Genomic DNA, 5,620 nt, shown 5'->3' with positions numbered 1-5,620 from the left:
ACCCTTGACTTGGTGTTGTCAGCACCACGCTCTCCCAAGTGAGCCACGGGCTGGCCCTTAAGTTAAATATTTCTAAAAGCAGGAAGCTTCTTGTCAGGGTGGCTTACCAACCTCATCCTTTCAAACAAGTCCAGTTATGTCAATGGTGATGTAAAACATTAGAACAACTAATGATGGGAACAAACTCATCATAGGGTTAAATGGTCATATCAAAGTAGACAAATAATGAAAATGCAGAGAGTTAATGTATTCTTGTCCTCAGAATATAGGAGGGAGTTACAATAAAGTGGGAAATTTATAGCTTTGATATTCCTTTTCCACCAGGACAGATTTTTTATGAATTTATCATGCCAATATACCATATGCTAGGCCATGCATGTGGCAGGTTAGTTCTATGTTGTCCTTTTTTAAAAAAAAATAAATTCTAAGGATTTTGATCTGATTATCCAGATTATTCTGAGAATCATGATCCAATGTATAGGCAGTCTAAACTTGCACTGTCCAAACAGTAGCCACTGGCCTCATGTGGCTATTGTACTCGTGAAATGTGGCTAGTGTTAATTGACAGGTGCTGTAAGTAGAAATGCACACTGGGTTTTATGAAAAAAAAGTGAAATATTCATAGTTCTTTATATTGATAACAAAGTGAAATGATAATATACTGGATTTGTAGGGTTAAATAATGTATATTGCTACAGTTAACTTTACCTATTTGTTTGTACTTTTGTTAATGTAGCTACAAGAAAATTTTAAATTACACATGCAGTCCAATTCTAATTGGACAGCACTGATTTAGACCCTTCAGTTTTTTCTGTTAATGCCTGACTAATGTCCATTTCACTTCTTTTGGTACCTTCAATAAGCTACATAGCAAAAGAAAAGTGTAAAATGTAAATAGTCAATATTTGCTCATTTTTAAGCATCTTAGGTAATTTTTTTTACTTTAAAAAAAATTGTAGTAACATACACATAACTTAAATTTTACCATTTTAACCATTTATAAGTATACTGTTCAGTGGCATTAAGTATATTCATATTATTGTACAACCATCACCATTCTCCAACTTTTTCTTCTTCCCAAACTTAAACTCCATACCAATTAAATAATAACTTTCCATTTCCCCTTCCCCCCAGACTCTGGAAACCACCATTCTCCTTTCTTTTTCAATGAATTTGGCTACCCTAGGTACCTCTTATAAGTGGAATCATACATTTGTCCTTTCTGTGACAGGCTTATTTCATTAGCATAATATCTTCAAGGTTTATCCACGTTGTAGCATGTCAAAATTTCCTTCCTTTTTAAGGCTGAGTACAATTCTATTGCATGGATTCCCACATTTTGTTTATCTATTCATCTGTCAATGACACTTGGGTTGCTTCCCCTTTTTGGCTACTGTGAATAATGCTTCTATGAACAATGAAGGTACAAAGCCATAGATTAGGAGATACGTCCCAGACCGGGTAACAAGTAATAGAAACAAGGATAAAAGAAGCTATTTCCTAGCAACAGGTCAAGGTAGTTAGTCACAAGCTAATTAGCTATTTCATTTAAACATTGTTTGTCCAGTATCATATCCAATGTTATGTATATCTATAACTCAATTTTTGTAAAAATTTGGAATAAAATAGCTTAACTGACTTCCAGTCAAGATGGCAGAATAGATGGTCCCCAGCATCACTCTCTCCCACAAATCAACCAATTTACAGCTGTAAAAGAGCAACGACAGCCAAGCTGGGGATGCTAGAGCTCAGGGGAAGAGGAAGAGAGACCTACGGAGTACATGAAGGCAGGAGAAGCCATGATGAGAGAAAGAAAAAACTGCTCTGACCATTTTGAGCCCCAGCAGCTTCCAGGCTGGAGCTGCTGAGCACACGGAGCAGGAGCCAGCAAAAGCTGCAGCTGTGCACTTTGGATGGAGTTTCTTGGAGGCGGCAGGGGAGAAGGGGACTTGGTAGGCCCCAGGCCAGCAAGACCACTAGTAGGGCTCCCATGGACCCACATAGGAGCAAGGAGCCACAACAACTGAAAAAAAGGTGCCACTCAGAGACTGGTGAGTCATCACAAGGGACCGGTGCATGGCCTGTCCCATGGGAAGTGTTTGCAGCATGGGTGGTGGGGGAGATGGGCCCACTGGCAGAACACTGGGGCACAGCAAGGACAGCTGATCTGCACCCCAATTAGCACAGAACCACTCAGAGGAGGCTGGTCAGGAATGTAAAACTGCAGGGGGTGCAGTTTGATGAGAACACCTGGGCCTAGAACAGAGTTTCTACACAACCTAGGTGGACTGGATCTCTCTAGAGCCAGAAGTACCTATAAAGTCAACCATTAAAACCTGTGCTGCACAAAAAGTCTTCCCTAGGGAATCAGCAACAAAGTAGCAATTCAGCTCAACCACAGGGCTCAAGCGCTGGTCCCCACAGGAAGTTCCCCCATTTTAGAAGTAAGCAAATGGCAACAAATGAGTTCCAGCACAGAGTTTAAGTGGTGGGAACAGCAAATAATCCAACACAGAACTGAAAGAAAAAACAAAGTATCCACAACCAGAGACAAAGTTTGATATTAACTAGTAAAGGTCTCATTTCACTGAAGAACACCTATAACACCTAGAAGGACTGGAAGTACCCTGGGCTACCAAGCCAGAAAGAGGGGAGGGCTGGGGGCCTCAACAATGCCCCCTTGATACCCACAGCCAGTTCCAAGGGTGGGGGATGAGGGCCTTGGCCACGCCCCCCCGACACGCAGCTAGCCCAGCGGCAACCACCGAGCTGCTGCAGGAAGTGCCCTGGGCCCTCCCAAACCAGAGCAGTGGGGGGCCCCAGGCCTCAGCCACACACCCCGACACCCACAGCCAGCCCAGCAGCAACGACTGAGCCACCACAGGAAGCGCCCCAGTGTCCCCTGTGGGAATGAGGGGGCTGCCACAGGCCTCAATCCCACCCCCCTCTTTCATGCTTCTTCCATCCCATTTTCTTCCCCCTTCCCCTCTCCCCCGCGCTCCCAACTGCTCTGCAACAACATCCTAGAATGTACAAAATATTAATAAAGTTACATTTAAAAAAAGCTTAACTTACAACTTGATGAAGATTATAACAACAAAGCAATTGTTCATGAAGGTACTAAATTCACTAATAAAGCAATTAGCAAATATTTAATAACAGTTGTTTTCTTTTTTAGTTCCTATCCATAAGAAAGTTATTCATTTACATTTTGCTGTTTTGTTTCTCAAATTTCTCATAACTGTACTTTATTCCTTCTTTCATGAAATCATTTACTACTTATATTCATTACCTAACTTAAAATCTACTAAAATGCAGGACTATGGGATCATTGTTGTTCACCTTTTGCTTCAATAGGCCAAAGTGAGCCACAAATGAAATGTGATATACACCTTACTACCAAGGAAAGAGTGAGAACTGGTATGAGGGAAAGAACATGGGCTTTGGAGTTAAACAGACCTAGATTCACCACCAACTACTATGTGATTTTGCTAGATACTAAGCCATGTAACCTCTTTGAATCCCAGTTTCTTCATCTGGTAAAATGATTTATTCCATGTCTCAGGAATATTGTAAGAAGCAAATGAAATAATGTGTAAAACATCTTTAACATAGTAGATGCTCAATAAAACACAGCTACTAATACTTTCACTATTAATGCAGTCAACCTAAAAATTATCAGAAAACAAAAACATCATGAAATAAGTAAAAGATCTCACCCCATTTAGTCAGTAATTAATAAGACTAATTCTATAAGATAACAATATTATATTAACATTAACACATATTGAGCACTGTATTCCAAGTGCTGTGTTAGACATTTACTCACATTATATTATTTAAAATAATGAGCAAAATTTGTGTATTCCCAGCTGTCATGGCATAACACTGTATTTTTCACCTAGATGTTTTTTACCTGCATTTTAAAAAATCTAAATTAATTAATTAATCAAATATTCTTTAAGATCTTCTTTTTAAAACATTTTCTACACATTCCTTTCACCTGTCACTCAGTACACCAGCCACTTGTTTCCACTTATATCACCCCTCCCTCAGCCCGACTGTTCTTAAGGATTGGTTCCTACACTGAGTAGGGGTCTGAAGATCATTGCCTTTTAATGCACTTTGTATGTTGCCAATCTTTTGCCCTGGCTTCTTCTAACCCCTTTGTTACAGGCTCCCTGCATGAGATTTTGAAGTGCCAAGGGATGAGTATTCTGTAACGGGCCTTCTGCTGTGTTATAAAAAACAGGTCATTGTACCTATGTGTAAAGTCCATTAGATAGCCCTTCTGTCTGGAGGAAGTCCAGCCAGAATAAGTAGCAGTAATACTCTATATCGGTGAGCATTAGGTTTAACTATGAGTGACAGAAATGCCAAAATAACAATTGCTTAAGTAAGATAGAAGCAGTTTCTCTCTCAGTTAAGCAAAGTGGAGTGGTAAGTGGTCCAGAGCTGAAAGCCAGCTCTACCCTAAAGTCCTCAGGGTCTCACTTTCTTTCCATCTCATTGCTCCCCCATCCCCAGATCACGTCCCTTTTTCTCATGGTTTAGGACAACAGGATCTGTATTTCAGGCAGCCAGATAGAGGAAAAGACAAAGAAGAAAAAAAGCATGAAAGGTTTTTCACCCCAAGAGCCAGAGCCTAGTCATATGACTACACCTTGTTATAAGGGAAGCTGGAAAATGTAGTCTCCAGTCTGGGCAGCCACGTACCCAGACAAAAATCAGGAGTTTTATCACCCTGGAAGATAGGAAAGAGGTATTGGAGGACGACTAGCAATCTTTGTCACTCATTGCAACTGAGCTGTCCCGGCTTTGGCCTTGGCCTGACCTCTGATCACACATCCCTTGGTCTTATCACTGAGGTCTCATGACATTCACAGCCAGATTACTCCAACCCGTAGCCACACTCACTTTTCTACTCATGAGTCATTTATCTGCTTCACCCCCTAAGGAATGGAAATAAATATATAAATTCATCAAGATGACAAAAAAGTGGCAATAAATATATGAATTCATCAAGATGACAAAAAAGGGAACTTCCTGGCAACAAAAGCATAATGGCAATATAGGACAAACGCAAGTGCAGTTACTCCTCTCCTGAGACCTGTGAGAAAGCTCTGAGATTCCTGACCCTGGCAATTCCCCTACTGCCAGGCTTGCTGCCCCCTCTTATCAAACCACACCTTCTGTCTCTACCTGTTGAGTGCTCAGAATGCAGACAAACTTGTGTCAAGTCTCTGCTTTGTACCTGGCTTAGCCATTCCACTTAGGGAGTCTGTTCACTCCGCCCAGTCCACAGCAGCTGGTCATAACTCCTTGCCATGCATCCAAAGCCCAGAGCGTGTTACTGTAACCAGCCTAAACAAAGCTACTGCACCAAAAACAGCATCTCCCATCCCACGGCAGAAAAGGTAAAATACAGATGTGCACATTTGCTGTTTTCCTAAAAGGGGAAAAAAGCAAACAAAAGTTTCCTATAGTTTTCTTCTTGTCCTCTAGTTCTGCTTTTATTCTTTTCTCTAAGTGCTAAATGCAAAAAGAAAGTAGAAACAGTAAGGTGTAACCTTTCCCATCCATAGTTAATAGCTCTAATTGTATCTGGTGGTAGGTTGAA

This window comes from Galeopterus variegatus, unplaced genomic scaffold (assembly GCF_000696425.1).
Source record: "Galeopterus variegatus unplaced genomic scaffold, G_variegatus-3.0.2 Scaffold4112, whole genome shotgun sequence".
In the NCBI taxonomy this organism is placed as follows: Eukaryota; Metazoa; Chordata; class Mammalia; order Dermoptera; family Cynocephalidae; genus Galeopterus; species Galeopterus variegatus.
The sequence above is the reverse complement of the archived record's forward strand: the minus strand, read 5'-3'. Positions refer to the sequence as shown.